Source organism: Triticum urartu, chromosome 6 (genome assembly GCF_003073215.2).
Source record: "Triticum urartu cultivar G1812 chromosome 6, Tu2.1, whole genome shotgun sequence".
Lineage (NCBI taxonomy): Eukaryota > Viridiplantae > Streptophyta > Magnoliopsida > Poales > Poaceae > Triticum > Triticum urartu.
Genome location: NC_053027.1, coordinates 29,392,943 through 29,410,627, shown reverse-complemented (window position 1 = coordinate 29,410,627; position 17,685 = coordinate 29,392,943). Strand labels below are relative to the sequence as shown.

Genomic DNA, 17,685 nt, shown 5'->3' with positions numbered 1-17,685 from the left:
GTATATATAAAAAAATCCAACCATGACCATCGACAAAAGAAAGCTGGACATGGTTAGCAAAACTGTACGTGAGAGTACCTACTTTCTTGCAAACATACTAGTATTTGCAATGTCTCCAATCAGGTCTTGAGGTTATAACGTGGGGCCTGATCTTAGGGCATGACGATGGTCTGACTTTGTCTGCAACCAACAACTTGACTTGTGCACCCCCAAATGATTAGCGGATGCTTTGCGATCACCGCCAAGGTGTGATTTTATATATAGTCGTATGTACGCGCGTAAACCGGCCGGTGCCTGTATTCCTCCATGATTCCCTCCGTAGCCATGTTACCTTGGAGCCCTAAACACGCCATACGCGTAGCCGTCTCGTCGGATGCAACTGCAAGTCTGCAACATGCGCCGACTCGTCGTTCCCACCTCATTTTGCCCATTGGCCTGCCTATAAATGCCCTGGCAATGACATTCCGTCCAGCCATCACAAGATCACAACACAAACAAACAAACAAACAAAAAGGAGTAGTACGACTGTCTAGTGCCAATATGGTTGGCGTCTCCACCAACGACATTGCCATTGTGCTTGTGGCACTTCTCTCCGTGCTCGTCACGTCCGTCTGTTCTGCGGCCAACTACGACACCTCCGCCGCTAGATCCTACAACTCCGGCTGGCTCCCCGCGAAGGCCACCTGGTACGGTGCGCCCACCGGCGCCGGACCCAACGACAACGGTACGCCCATATATACAAATTTGCATGCATCACGTTCGCAGTGCCAACTTACATAGTAATAATGCTGTTCTCCTCCATTTGGATTTGCAGGCGGTGCTTGCGGCTTCAAGAACGTCAACCAGTACCCTTTCTCCTCCATGACGTCCTGCGGCAACGAGCCTCTGTTCGACGGTGGCGCAGGCTGCGGCAGCTGCTATGAGGTACGTACTATACTGCATTACTTATCTGACACCCGACAGTGTCAGTTAAATTAGTTGGTCAAATCCAAACCTACCACGTGCATGCAAAGTATGCATCGTTGACCTATACGTGTTTCATCCAGATCCGATGTGTCGCCGCCAACAAACCCTTCCTGCTCCGGCCAGCCGAGGAGGGTGTCATCACCGAACATGAACTACTACCCCGTGGCCAGGTACCACTTTCGACCTCAGTGGCACGGCGTTCGGGGCCATGGCCAAGAACGGCCTCAACGACAAGCTCCGCCACGCCGGCATCATCGACATGCAGTTCAGGAGGGTGCGATGCAACTTCCCGGGCATGAAGGTCACCTTCCACGTCCAGCGTGGCTCCAACCCCAACTACCTCGCGGTGCTCGTGGAGTACGCCAACGTCGACGGCACCGTGGTCCGCATGGAGCTGATGCAGACCAAGAACGGCCGCCCCACGGGGTCCTGGGAGCCGATGCGCCGCTCCTGGGGATCCATCTGGCGGATGGACACCAGCCGCCCGCTGCAGGGGCCCTTCTCCATGCGCATCACCAGCGACTCCGGGAAGACGCTGGTGGCCAACAATGTCATCCCGGCCTACTGGCGGCCGGACAAAGCCTACGGGTCCAACGTCCAGTTCTATTGATTTTGGCTCAATCATCAGTTGCATGCTTCTCCGACGGATTCCGGTCGAATTGGTGCTCCCGGATTTCTCTTCTCACCAAACGCTACCTATTGTTCATTGTGAGTGATAAGAACTTGTATAATGCAAAGTCTTTAGCAAGGTATATTTGTAAAAAAGGAACTGGTGATTTCAAGTATCAGTGTTTATTTGTATTGTAGCACATAAGCTTACTTAGACACCACTGTTATCCGAAAAAGAATCGGGGCTTAAGGAAAACCAGTTTGTATTTGCAAGCTCCTCTACATGGTCCAGATATTGCTAGCTAACTGGATGATCAACATTGTCTGGCCAATGCATGTTGCCGGGCTCTTTTCTAGCTCACTACCCCGTGGATTAGAGCTGCGCAAGACCGAGTAGTATGTCGGTTTTCTACCTTTGTTTCTATTTTTTTTCTCTTTTTGTTTTTTATTTATTTTTATTTCTTTTCTAAAATTACATGGATACTATTTTTAAATCCTTATTTATGAAAATAACACACACATTTTATGCATTCAATTAAACATGGCGAAAACAATTTAATTATGTCTTTTTGCATAGAACACCAGGATATCACCAAACTTCACAAGTGAGTAGAACACTCGACCATTTTTCCTAAGAAAAAAACAGAAATATTTGTATTTGCAAAAAATTTAGTTTTCCTATTCATTCGGGTGTATGTGGATCCATGTTCACCGATCTATTCCGTTATGTTTCATTGACGCCGGTCTTCTCAAAAAATTACTCACGCGATCGGTGCCCTTGCATTCCCCAACAAAGCAGTTAGCATGTCGTCGAGAACAGGGGCGGAGCCAGGATTCAGGCATAGGGGCGGCCAAACGATGGCCGAGCGAGAAAATATTTTTTTCCCTCGCGAACTATCCAATAGTTATATATCCAAGTATATTTTGCATTTAATTTGTCTAGACAGACTTCTTTTCAGCTGGATCGTGTCTAGCTATAGTTTTTTTTTGCAGGTTGTCTAGCTATAGTTAATATTGTCAATAGTTCCACGTATGCGCCGAGTAGACCAAGTGATAATCAAACTACTCTGAAACATGACATGAAATGTCTTGCTACAAAACATTGTCATATGGAAAGAACAATCATTGTATAGCCAAATGGCTGGCTTCTAGCTTGTATTTATACATATTTAAATGGCAAATCCCCACAAAAATAATATTTGAATGGCAAATCATCACTAATTGTATTAGAACTTTTTTTTGTTGTATTAGGCAAAAGTATTAAAAATTGCCAGAACACATACCTAGAGAAATAAATCTAGCCTCTGCTCATCCCCTTTGTCTCTAGGTAGAAGTAGATTGGCTGGTCGTTGTTGGCATACTCTAGGCAACCGTCACTGCTCACCGATTTTTCAGATCCAAGCTAGAATGATTGCGGGTGCGTATGCCCTAGTATGGCGATGCATCACAAATCACATAGCCAAAATAATAAAAATCGGATGAATAAGTTCGAAACGATACAAGATGTGAATTGAGAGAGATTAGTAGAAAGTGTGATGTGTTAACCTTGCTATTTCATTGGCTACATCCTGAAGAATCGACGAGCAGCAGCTTGTGCGTTGTGCCGCCGTAAGAGTCAGATAGTGAGTGGGAAGAGCAGGAGGCTGGCATGCGGCAAGGGCACAGGACGGCGGCCGCGCGGTCATTGTCTACATCCTGAAGAATCCACGCACGCGCTAATCACGGGAGATAATGCCCGACGCGCAGGACACAAGAGAGAACAGTTGCCCAATTGGATGTTGCCATGGACCTGAAAATGTTTCACTATTGGGCTTTGACATGGGCCTTTTTTCATTTTTCTAGAATTGACGTCAACATAGGGGTGGGGGCAAGTATTCTGTACGTTTCACTATCGCTAATTATATAGCGTATACTCAACGTTCGCTAGATCGTTAGGGGGGGCAGGCCCCTGCTCCCCCCGCCCCCCCCTCTGTCTTCGCCACTGGTCGAGAAGTCCAAGCCAAAGCAGTACACATGCTACTCTGACACAAATTACATCAGAGCCACAAAGACCGACAAGGCACGATGACAAGGGGCAGGCGTGGCTAGCGCAAAAGCTATGTCCCCTGAGCATCGTGTGTTTCTATGAGGGCACGGGCTCCGCCACCAACCACCCGCACACCTCTGTCATCATGCATGGTTGAACGTGAAGAGAATCTGACCACCTGGCCTAAACTAGAGGTATCTCACGGTGTGTAATTCGCGGGAGTAATTAATCAGGAGCCCATCCGAGGCCCTGTGAATTAGCAGGGCACACATTGCCATAGTTAGACTGGCCACACTAGTAGGCCACATAGTGTAATTTTACTATTGGCATCTTGTAATTTTGTTTTTTCTCCACTGAGATTAATAATATCCATGTTTTCCTACCAACTCTATTTGTGTAATATGGTATACTGGCATGCCAACATATTTTTTTTTCCTTTCCTTCGGCCCATGGGAGAAATACACTCCTCCTCTTCCCTTCTCTCGGAGTTGTTTTTCTCTCATCTATAAAAGAAGGAATTCACAGGGTATGTGATCTCAAAAGCTATTGCAACATTAATTTTTAGCATGAGGGTCAATGATTTATTCGCTTTAAGAGTCACACACATGATGTTTTGTATGGATTGATCTTTTCTTGATAAAGACGCTCTGGCATGGTGAGATGAACTCATTCATCTCGGGTTGCAATCGGCGTGCAAGGAATATTGGAGGTGAGTTTAGCCAATACTACAAACGAGGCCTATGCGCCAAAAATCAAAATAAGATGTTAGATTATTTGCATAGGGTAGTATGTGATACATCTGAGAACACATAATCACATAAAAAGAGAGGGTTTGGGATCTATTATATAATTAAAACAGAAGTCAAACAAGCCATCATGTTAGTCCATTCAAACAAGACCCGAGTAGTATGTCGGTTTTCTACCTTTGTTTCTATTTTTTTTTCTCTTTTTGTTTTTTATTTATTTTTATTTCTTTTCTAAAATTACATGGATACTATTTTTAAATCCTTATTTATGAAAATAACACACACATTTTATGCATTCAATTAAACATGGCGAAAACAATTTAATTATGTCTTTTTGCATAGAACACCAGGATATCACCAAACTTCACAAGTGAGTAGAACACTCGACCATTTTTCCTAAGAAAAAAACAGAAATATTTGTATTTGCAAAAAATTTAGTTTTCCTATTCATTCGGGTGTATGTGGATCCATGTTCACCGATCTATTCCGTTATGTTTCATTGACGCCGGTCTTCTCAAAAAATTACTCACGCGATCGGTGCCCTTGCATTCCCCAACAAAGCAGTTAGCATGTCGTCGAGAACAGGGGCGGAGCCAGGATTCAGGCATAGGGGCGGCCAAACGATGGCCGAGCGAGAAAATATTTTTTTCCCTCGCGAACTATCCAATAGTTATATATCCAAGTATATTTTGCATTTAATTTGTCTAGACAGACTTCTTTTCAGCTGGATCGTGTCTAGCTATAGTTTTTTTTTTGCAGGTTGTCTAGCTATAGTTAATATTGTCAATAGTTCCACGTATGCGCCGAGTAGACCAAGTGATAATCAAACTACTCTGAAACATGACATGAAATGTCTTGCTACAAAACATTGTCATATGGAAAGAACAATCATTGTATAGCCAAATGGCTGGCTTCTAGCTTGTATTTATACATATTTAAATGGCAAATCCCCACAAAAATAATATTTGAATGGCAAATCATCACTAATTGTATTAGAACTTTTTTTTGTTGTATTAGGCAAAAGTATTAAAAATTGCCAGAACACATACCTAGAGAAATAAATCTAGCCTCTGCTCATCCCCTTTGTCTCTAGGTAGAAGTAGATTGGCTGGTCGTTGTTGGCATACTCTAGGCAACCGTCACTGCTCACCGATTTTTCAGATCCAATCTAGAATGATTGCGGGTGCGTATGCCCTAGTATGGCGATCCATCACAAATCACATAGCCAAAATAATAAAAATTGGATGAATAAGTTCGAAACGATACAAGATGTGAATTGATAGAGATTAGTAGAAAGTGTGATGTGTTAACCTTGCTGTTTCATTGGCTACATCCTGAAGAATCGACGAGCAGCAGCTTGTGCGTTGTGCCGCCGTAAGAGTCAGATAGTGAGTGGGAAGAGCAGGAGGCTGGCATGCGGCAAGGGCACAGGACGGCGGCCGCGCGGTCATTGTCTACATCCTGAAGAATCCACGCACGCGCTAATCACGGGAGATAATGCCCGACGCGCAGGACACAAGAGAGAACAGTTGCCCAATTGGATGTTGCCATGGACCTGAAAATGTTTCACTATTGGGCTTTGACATGGGCTTTTTTTCATTTTTCTAGAATTGACGTCAAGATAGGGGGGGGGAGTATTCTGTACGTTTCACTATCGCTAATTATATAGCGTATACTCAACGTTCGCTAGATCGTTAGGGGGGGCAGGCCCCTGCTCGCCCCCTTTGTCTCCGCCACTGGTCGAGAAGTCCAAGCCAAGCAGTACACATGCTACTCTGACACAAATTACATCAGAGCCACAAAGACCGACAAGGCACGATGACAAGGGCAGGCGTGGTTAGCGCAAAAGCTATGTCCTGAGCATCGTGTGTTTCTATGAGGGCACGGGCTTCGACACCAACCACCCGCACACCTCTGTCATCATGCATGGTGAACGTGAAGAGAATCTGACCACCTGGCTAAACTAGAGGTATCTCACGGTGTAATTCGCGGGAGTAATTAATCAGGAGCCATCCGAGGCCCTGCGAATTAGCAGGGCACACATTGCCATAGTTAGACTGGCCACACTAGTAGGCCACATAGTGTAATTTTACTATTGGCATCTTGTAACTTTGTTTTTTCTCCACTGAGATTAATAATATCCATGTTTTCCTACCAACTCTATTTGTGTAATACGGTATACTGGCATGCCAACATATTTTTTTCCTTTCCTTCGGCCCATGGGAGAAATACACTCCTCCTCTTCCCTTCTCTCAGAGTTGTTTTTTCTCTCATCTATAAAAGAAGGAATTCACAGGGTATGTGATCTCGAAAGCTATTGCAACATTAATTTTTAGCATGAGGGTCGATGATTTATTCGCTTTAAGAGTCACACACATGATGTTTTATATGGATTGATCTTTTCTTGATAAAGACGCTCTGGCGTGGCGAGATGAACTCATTCATCTCGGGTTGCAATCGGCGTGCAAGGAATATTGGAGGTGAGTTTAGCAATACTACAAACGAGGCCTATGCGCCAAAAATCAAATAGATGTTAGATTATTTGCATAGGGTAGTATGTGATTACATCTGAGAACACGTAATCACATAAAAAGAGAGGGTTTGGGGATCTATTATATAAATAAAACAGAAGTCAAACAAGCCATCATGTTAGTCCATTCAGATTAAATTATCTTGAACATCAATTTTAGATACAAACGGCTAAGATTTAAAGATGTAAATGTTACATACAAATATTATAAACATACATTATGTTGGACATATCAAGTCTGTCATGTACACCTGTTAGGAAAGTGCAACCACGTTCACGTGTAGGAATCATATATGGTGTATGTGCCAATAAGGAAACATGTAATCAAGTCCGACTTGAATCCTAATCCAGGAAAAAGACAGCGCCATATAAAAGAAAAAAGGCAGCCGCTGTATACATGGGCCAACCTGCCAACCGTGGTCTTAATACAGAGCACACACAAAGAGCTCGCCACCCCTAAAAAAGCAGTTCCCCTAGAAAAACAGCGGCAGGCAACACTTCTCATAAATAAAAAAATAGTGTGCAATAGCTACATATTTTTATGTGGCATTAATGCACAAATATATACATGATGAATAAGCGTAAATCCAGTTAGCAGCTTTTCAAATGTCACCTTTCGGCCAATTCATTCTCATATCAAATGTGGCTATGGTGAGCAGAAGCACAACAACACAAGAATAAAAAGAGAAAAAAATAGGTGGTAAGGATTAAACGGTGGAACACACAAGCATTCATTCAATAAAGAGATCATTCATACTGAATGAACACATAATGCGTTGATGTCTAATATATGAAAGCAGAAGCAAGAAAAAAGCTATAATGTTTTGTTTTTGAAAACCAGCGTGGCAACACTTCTAAAAAAATTAGTAGGCAACAGGTTATATCTGGCATTAATACACAAATATATACATGATGAATAAGCTTAAATACATTCACGGTCTTTTCAAAATGTCACCTATTTGCCAATTCGTACTCAGATCCGATGTGCCTATGGCGAGCAGAAGCAAAGCAGAAAAAAAAAGTTAAAAACTAGGTGGTAATGATTAAAAGGTTGAACACACACGGATTCATCCAATAAATTTATAGTTTTTACTGGATGAACACATAATGCGTCTATGTCTAATATATGAAAGCCGAAACAAGAAAAAAGCTATAATATTTTGTTTTCAAATGAGCATGGTGTAGCATTTATAAATAGCTAAAGTCGACTTGAGTATAATTTTTGAAACTTCTATTTTATGGATATGAAAATGTATCATATTATGAAAATAGGAGGGACATGTCACCAAGTTCTTTCAAATAGACAAAAGTATTTGCTTCGTTGATCTTAAAAATTAACATGTATGATTTAGAATCGAATTATCTAAAATATTTTAGATTTAGTAAAGAAAACATTACGAAAATGTAAGTGTACAAAACTGTCCATGGAATACACAAGTGCTCTAATGTGCTTTGGCAACACAACTCCAACCCGTCAATGTGCTTTCCGATTCGTATAGGAATTGTATTGCATGCATGCAATGATCTCATTCTGATGTCATCATATACTACTGAAAGATCAACTCCGTATAGAACGTGACTAATAATGTTTCCTCAAATATATATGTAAATGAGATTTAGTTTTTGCATAACTAAGATAATAAGGATGATCCGTGAAAAAAATACATGAGAGATTCATAATTACCTTTAGCATAAGTAGCTTTATTGGTGAGGGTAAATACAAGTCTATTTATTTACATTTCTTTGTTGTTTGTGAGTTATCCCGGGAATAGAACATGATGAGACTTGGTGATGAAATGTGTATTTCTAGATTTATTTCTCGGTTATAAATTATCCTGGAAAAAAATACTAAGAAGCATATCAATGGCCCCTCTGTGTTGTACTTGCCTACACAGTATATGGTTTTACCTGGCACGAATAAAGTAACAGTAAATTCTAATGGAGCTATTATAAAAATCCACTAATATTTGTATAAGACATACTTCTCTAGACTAATATTTTTGTATTTGTTTTGATGATATATCAAGTCGCATATAGCTACCAATTATATCAACTGCTACTTTCAGAAAGTATTGATTTTTTTTAGAAAACATCGAACCATACATGGATGAGTTAAATGGAATAAATATTTGGCCATCCAACAACCGCAGTTAGAGCAAGACAAACATAAGCATGTAGTTAGATCCAAGATATTGCACTATATAATTGTAATACCAGTAATGACGACGTGTGTGAATATAAAACAACATAACTATTTACATTTAAATATCAGGTTGAACATTCTTTGGAAGATATTTTGAAAAGCATAGTAAGGACGTGTTCACGATTTAATTTCTTACTACCTATTGACAATTGAACAAATTAAGATGTTAATGTCTCATGAAACTTTTCTTACATTAGCTATCATTTTATACAAATTACAGTTATTATAATTTTGTTTGACATAGATGATTTCATTAAGCATATTAAAGACTATCTTAAATTTAAAATAATAGTTATAATGATATATATGAATCTAGTCGCGCAAATGCGCGGGAGATAGAAGTTGGCATGGTCGCCTGCTCGATGTAGGCGAGATGAAGGGATAATATAGTCAATGTAGACGACCTCCTGGAGTCCTGATCCCCTCAGGCCCCCACCGGCACTGTTCTGTGACGGCAGTGAGATGGCTAGGTTTTCTTGTTGATGCAGCACAACCTTTGATTGGTTTGGGTTTTGGAATATGGGGAGAAGAGTGAACCTGACATGAAGGAATGACCGCACAGAGGCCCAGCTCTCTCCCATATCCCTTTTATATAGTGTCGTGCAACAGGGGACCTAAACCATGAGTTGGTTTGGATGCCCCTGATCAGGGCGCATTAGTTAGAGATGAGGTGCACGTACGTTGGTGTGTGGGGCCCTCTCTTAATGTTATTTTCTTCCTTGTTAGGTCGTTAGATCAAAATGGCATGTTAGCCGTTAGATAAAACCAACATCCCCCCGATCGTTAGGCTTAACTACATTTTCCCCTTCTCCGTATGAATGATATACCAAAGTGAGGTGTGACAACAGCTAGCAAAACGCCACAGATCGTCAACACTTATAGCATAACATCCTATTTCGAAATGGAAAACATTTTGCTTATTGGGAGTGGTTTATTTTTGTTGTCCTTTATTCTAGAATCATAAGACTTCAAGTAGTCCCAAGTCAGTAACATGCACGAAAATTATTGGGTGGTACCCTTCAGTTCACGCATCGGCAAGCATATGTGTCGTTCTTATATGTTTAACATTAATTGTTTGATACTGGATTCTATCTTTCACAACATGAAACTTGATATTAATGTGTTCGCCAGCGGCACTTGACTTGTTGTTACTTGTATAGAAAACTATGGGTACATTATCACAATACAATACAATTGGTTTAGATATGCTGTCAACCACCTTAAGCCCGGGAATAAAGATCTTTAGCCTCATAGCCTGCCCGGTGGCCTCAAAACATGTGCTTGCATCATAGACACAACAATGAACGTGTGTTTGGATATTTTCCATGATATGTCTCCTCCCGCGAGTGTGAATATATAACTTCACGTGGATTTCTTACTATCCACACACCTGGAAAAACAAGTCTGAATTACTAATAACTTCATAGTTACAAGACATTTTATGTAAGAATGAAACCTTTAGTTCCTTGCATATAACCCAACACTTTATTTGCAGCCTTGTAGTTGTTCGGTCCTGGATTTGATTGGAATTTGTCAACAATTCCAGTTAGAAAAGCCAAATCCAGGCGTGTACAAACTTGAGAGTACATGATGCTTCCGACTGCTAAAGCATAAGGAACCGACTTCATCTGATCAGTTTCATATTACTTCCTCAAACATTGAAATGTCCGAAACTTATCGCCCTTCAGTATAGGAGCAAGTGAGACTACACACTTATGCATATTGAATTTCTTCAATATTATCTCAATGTATGCCTATTGTCATAGTCGTAAAATTTCCAACCTACCGCCTTTAAATTTAACATATATGCAGTTGTCCATGACATTTTCCATGAAACCAAAAGTTTCGATAATCGTATCAAACTTAAGCTAACACTCTCTTGAAGCTTGCTTCAAGCCATAAATTGATATCTTTTGATGACATGCTAAATGTTCCTTCCCTTCCACAACAAAGCCTTCCAGTTGATCCATGTAAATGTCTTCTTTTAGGTCACCATTTAGAAATTTTGTTTTAAAACCCGTTTGGAGTAGTTCTAATAATGAGCTACCAATGCCATGATGATTCTGATAGAATCTTTGATTGACACACGAGGGAATGTTTTTATACTTGATTCATTCTCTATGGTCTAAACCCTTTTTCCACAAGCCTTGCCTTGAAACTTTTGAGATTCACTTTGGAATCATACTTGGTTTTGGTCCACCAATGATTACATTTTTTCATCTTGAAGGTGCAGCCTCTCTCGAAACCCACCTAATGTGTAACTACAAATACTAATTATCAATCTCCAATCCTTTGCACTTGTCCCTATTCAAAATATTGCCATGGACTCCACACGGCACATTGACGGTGGATTGAACCCAATTCTAATCATTTGATGCCGCCAATGTCACATTATTTTACATTTTTGAAATGGTAGTGAGCATCTCGATGTCCTATATTTTTTTCATTTATTCTAATGACCACGGCAATGCGCTCTCTCAGATAGAGTTATACAATCTATTACGTGCACTTCGCCTCTTCATAGCACTAATGCTTTTCTTGCTTAAAACGATTTGTTGTATATATGTCTCTATATTATCCTTAGCCCCCAGATTCAGTTAATTTATGATCCAACCTTTGATACTATCTTACTTTAAATTTTCAGGGTAAATAACCTAGCACACTACCAACAAAGAGATGTACAAAATTAGAATGTTGATACATGATGCTTGGAGCATTTGTTTTGGCTGATTTCAGTTTATAGAAATCAAATTGTTTTCGTTAGTATTTACCTGCACTTGACTTCAATTACAGAAAAAAAGAGTTGCACAGGATCTGAGAGAGCTTTTATTATCTACATGTCCTATCATCACACGATCTGTTAGGAAGTCAAATGACCGGAATAGTTGTGTGGTGCTTGTTAATTAGTGTCTCTACAAAGTTGAACACGTGTGTTTGAAAGGTATAAACTTATAAGGAATTACATCCAAGAGTCATTCAAGCTCTCATGGACACAAAGAGATCAAGGAGCTTTAGTTGTTTTGTCCTTAACTTGGTTTCGCTAGCACCCTCTATTTTAGTCTAAACAATCTTTTTGACATCAGATAACAATTGCATCAATGGTGTAGATGGATTTTCTGAATCATTCTAGTGGACATATAATGTCACACGTCTTATTTTGTATTCGCTTTTCACTTTAAATCTAATTTGTGTTACATATTTTTGCTTATCTATTAATAATGGTGCTAAAATACAAAAGGAAGGATGTCATCCTTAGAATTCTGCATTTATACAACAGACAAGCATATCTTTGATACTAATATTGCATTTATATGTCCTCTAAGTTGATGGTGGGCTATGTATATCTTCTATATATTGTATTTATGTCATACTACTGTATGTTGTATATCTTGTTATTACAAATATCAAGGGCCACACAGTTCAATGCATTTAACAAATATTGCATTTATATTCTCTTGCACTTTAAAAGAACAATAATAATTTAATATTTAATATTTTCCTATATTCAAATAAGTAGATGTCACATGTGCTATTTCATTAATTTATATAAGCACTATATTTATTATGTCGTTCTCTAGAGATATGTCTCTTTGTTAATGTTATTTGAACAAGCACGCTATAACTATTTAAAACTAGCAAGATATGTTAATATTAATTAGTGAGAGATACATAAGTGCATCATCAATAGCTAGGGTTTCACCACCCATCCCCATAAATACGACAAGATAAAGACTTACTGGCCATTTTCAAGTATAAATATAAAAAGGTATTCTTCTTTTAATATTGCGACATTAATAGCACTCCATGATTTCATATAACTCTAGGATCATTGCCTAATATTTGATTGTGACTCATCATAAATACTAGCATTACCATGCAAATACATATGAAATAAATATCGTTGATCCATATAAAAGAGCGAACAAAATTTATCTTGAATCGGCAAGATTTGGCAACAATATTGGTAGTGGAAATGCATTAATGTGAGATCATTATCTAAGATGTTATTGTGGCTCTCTATATATAGGAAGTGATCACATGGGAACATAAGAAAGAAGGAGAAGCAGAAAAACACTAATCTCTTTGTCCTCATGGCACTCGCTAAGAACAGTGCAGGATGGCCGATAATCATGTGTTCCATTGCTATTGCTTTCATGGTGCTTTCCATGATGTGTTCTACCTTCCCATCCTGCCATGCAGGCACTGGTATGTGGCATTTTATACCCCTACTTTTTGTGAACTTTCCTATTGTTCAAATTAGTCAACACATTGCTAATTTATCTTGTCTGATCTATGTGTACATGTTGCATTTGCAGAATCTGTTCATAATGTGGTTTGTGAGACTCTCGATCCCTGTAATAGCCCGAGGTGTGAAGACATGTGTAATCGTATAATGCAACATCGATTCAGACACTATTGCAAGACCCATAATGTTCAAATTCCAAACTGTTGTTGTATAGAACAATAAAATAATTGCTGGTTCTCTTGCTTGAGCCATGCAATGTTGAATAAATATATTTAATAAACTAATATCAATAAAGATGTTTTCCAAGTAATCGAGTTACTTAGAGATGTCTTAGGCCACTCTCAGGGCTCATGTCACCTCTACGGAAAATAATCCCACCAATGATAAAATACATATATGGAAGCTTGGGTAACTAGGAAAGAGATATACTCATCTTATCAAGGAAAAAATATAAGTTATATGAGAACTAAGTAAATAATTCCCTACACCTGTGTGTGCGTGTGTGAATACATTTATTTTTTATAGAAGAACATTGTTTGATACTAGGATATATTTGATTAGACGTGGTAATTAGAGGATCCCAAGTATTCTCGCATACAAACTCTCTATCTATGCATACATGCGGTAATGCACACAGATCGCACCCAAACTTTGTTTCTAGGCACATACATAGTGATGCATGCCAGGTTAATATGAGCGTACAGACTCAATGGCCATAAAATGAAACATGATTCAAAAGGCTATTCCTAAAGGAGACCAATATGAACATCAACAATATGAGAATTCATGTCTTATATTTGCCCATTGAAATTATGGGAATATATCCTTTGAAGAGACCATTTTGATTTTCCCCTGGCTGGGACACAAACAACATTTATACATTTTTCATTGAGAAAAATGTTGTTTTTCATTTTACATTAGTGTATCATTTAATAAGTGATGCTGTCAACTAGTTTCCAATTTGTGCAACACACGCCAGGGAGAGAACCCCCGCGCACCCCCGCTGCCCCAGTGCGCCCATTTTGGGCCGGTCCATGAGTGGCAGAGGGGAGCCCCTTATTTTCTTGTTATTTTTTTCCTTTTATATATAATTTGGTATTTTGAAAAACTTCCCACAATTCAAAAAATGTGAATTTCTAAAAAATTTGTGGAGCCAAAAAAGTGTCCCTGAATTCGAATAATGTTCACGAATTTGAAAGAATGTCCATGATTTTAAAAAAATGTTCGTGGATTTGGATATTGATGAAAAAATCATCACATGAATAAATTTTGAATGTGATGATCATTTTTTGAACTTTGGTCAACAAATTCACAATTCAAGAACATTTTCTGACAAAATTAGCTGAAATTTTTGAAAACATTTTGACCATTTTTGTAGTTTGATGGAAATTCTTGAATTTGATGAATATTTTTGAAAGTTACGGTGAACATTTTTTCAGTAAGATGAACATTTTTTGAATTAGATGAACATTTTTCATTTTGTAAACTTGATGAACAAATTCTCCATTCAAGAACACTTGTTTGAAAATTGGAACCTTTCAAAAACTAGATGAATATTTTTTGGAATTGATGAACATTTTGTTAAATTATGGTGCATAAATTTTGAATATGATGAACAAATTTTCAATTTCATGAACATTTTTGAGTTAGATGGATTTTTTTTAATTCAGTGAACAAAAACAAGAAAAAGAAAAAAAAAACGGAGATGAAGAAGAAATTAAAAATTGAAAAAGGAAACATAAAAGAAAAAAGAAAGAAACTGGGGGACCTTGCGCGCCACATGGGCTGGCCCAGAAGGCGCACAGGGGGCTATGGGGCAAGTATTAGCAAGCATCCGCAAATACTAAGACGTTCATTAAGGTAATCCCAACCATAGCATTAAGATATATTGGTCGCCTTTCAACCCCGTATGCATCAATTTCTATGGTGTGGCGAGGTTTCGGTCACTCATGTTGCCGTATGCATAGTTCTACCAACATGCTACTAACACTAAGGTGTGATCCACACATGCTCTCATATGATGGGCAGCAAAGGATAGTAAGATAATGACATGCAACTCAAACCAATCATAACAATTCACCAATTAACCCATAGGACAAAAATAATCTACTCAGCCATATAAAAGATGCAAGAAATCATCATATAATAATTCATAGCATCCAGAACCATGTTGAAGTAGGGGATTGCAACGGGTTGTGGGGGAGTGGACCGCTCAACAGAGAGGGAGGGAGGTGATAAAGATGTCGGTGACGGTGAAGTTGTTGAGGACGATCGTCGCGATGATGGTTGCCTCGGCGGCACTGCGGGGCCACTGGGAGAGAGAGGAAGAGAGCCCCCTCCTCCTTATTCTTACATGGCCTCTCCCCTAGATGGGGACAATTTTCCTCCTAATAGCAACTCTAGCGGACCCCGCAAAAAGCCCTGACCCGCAAAATAACCGCCAAAATGCGGGTCGGCATGGAAAATCCCACCCGAACAGAACCTGCAAACGCGGCCGGCCCGCAAAAATTTTGAGGGGCGGGCCAAAATCTTGGCCCCAACCTGCGAATACGCGGGTTTCCACCTCGCCCCTACGGTGCCCCGTATTGCGGTGAAACCGTTGGCGGGAGGGATATTTCAGCCCGCGCCCTTTCCCCTTCTCCTTCCGCCGCCCGCCCGGCGATTCTAGCCAAATCTACGGGCGGAATCGCGCCACGGGGGCATCCCCCACCCTCCAGCACCGACTCGTTGCACCCCCCCCCCGGATCCAGCGAGAAGAGCCGCCCCTCGTCGATGTCGCCGCTGGGGATCGACCGCCCTTGAGCCCGCCCCTCGTCGCCGCCCGGGATCACCCGCCACATGAGCCATCGGTTAGTGTTTGTTTTGTGCTTTGTGTCGAGTGTTATGCCTAGTTGATTGACGAGGCGTGCGATTCTTGACCATGTAGATGGAATTGAGCCCGTGCGAGAACTTCTTGCTCTCCGATTCGTCTGATTCGGATGACTCGGATGTTGAGACGATGTTCGGCAGCAGACATTAGTGATGGCACTTGCCGTGAAGGAGTACGAAGACGAGAACCGAAAGAGGCGGCGAGGATCGACCGTCGGGCATCTTTGCATTCCTCGAAATTGCCATCTCGGGAACGAGATGTTGATGCAAGACTACTTCATGGAGAATCCAACATATCCACCGCACCTCTTCCGGAGAAGGTACCGAATGCGCCGATCCCTCTTTGTGAAAATTGTTCAAGCTTGCGAGGCAAATTGTCGATATTTTACTCAAAGAAGATATGTTGCGGGCTTAAAGGGATTTAGTGCATATCAAAAAATCTCCGCAGCTATGCGGGTGATTGCATATGGCAGGTGATTGCACTATTTAGTTTGCTTCGGTGATTTGAATAATTATTTGTAATGTGGATGATTGTTGTATTGAGTTGGTATTGAATAATTATTTAGTTTGCTTCCAGGATTTGAATAATTATTTTGTAGTATGGATGTTTTTTTTATTTTTGTGGTGTGGGCCCGCAAAGCCGTTTTTCAGCGAACTGCAAACGCGTTTTGCGGGCCGACGGGATGCGGGGTCTGCTAGAGATGCTCTAAGTCTTTGTCCTACATGCCTCCCGAAGAGGTGAGAGCCCCTCCGAGATTGGATCTGTCTTGTGTCTATTTATCTATTTTTGGGTACTGTATCTGAGGCCGAGCACCGTTTCTTAAAAATCCGGAGATTCGTAATTCTGATTGGGCTTAAACTTTTAGGAATTTATTTCCCATAAAATTAGCTTTCTTCTGGCAAAAGAAGGGCTCCAACCAACCTCCACAACCCCCACGCAGATGTGCCCTAGGCCACGCCTATAGGCCGTGTGGTTCCCTCGGACACCGCCTTAGGATGATTCCTTCGCCCAAAAATCTGATATATTCCATCAAAATTTCACACACACAAAATGAACTCATTCCAGCTCTGTGAGTTTTTGACTTAAATTCCAAAAAAAAAACAATAGAAAATAGGAACTGGATTAATAGGTTAGTTCAAATAAATATTGTGCCAAAAACATAAATAAATGGTATAAATAGATATAAATAAGGCATGAATACTTCATAAATTACAGATACGTTTGAGACATATCACTCTTGCAGAATCCTCCTTACATTTTACAACAAAATATTGATTCTATATGAGGGCCTCAAGCCAAGTTTCAAGTTTTTCAGACTTCATTATATTTTCAGGAATTAAAATAGCAACAATTTCCATGTTCGGAGATGTGTCTTGGCACCCTGATGTGGAATTCCATTGCTTTCTTGGATAATTCCTAAATTATACTAAAGATTACAAATAGGATTTTCAACCCAGTGTTTCAGAACAAAATCATGCTATTGCAACTGC

The 17,685-nt window shown here is 40.1% G+C and overlaps 1 pseudogene; it reads left to right on the top strand.

The window, feature by feature from the left end:
* Nucleotides 1-462: 462 nt before the first annotated feature.
* LOC125517149 lies at nucleotides 463-1,607 on the top strand (annotated as a pseudogene).
* Nucleotides 1,608-17,685: the final 16,078 nt, after the last annotated feature.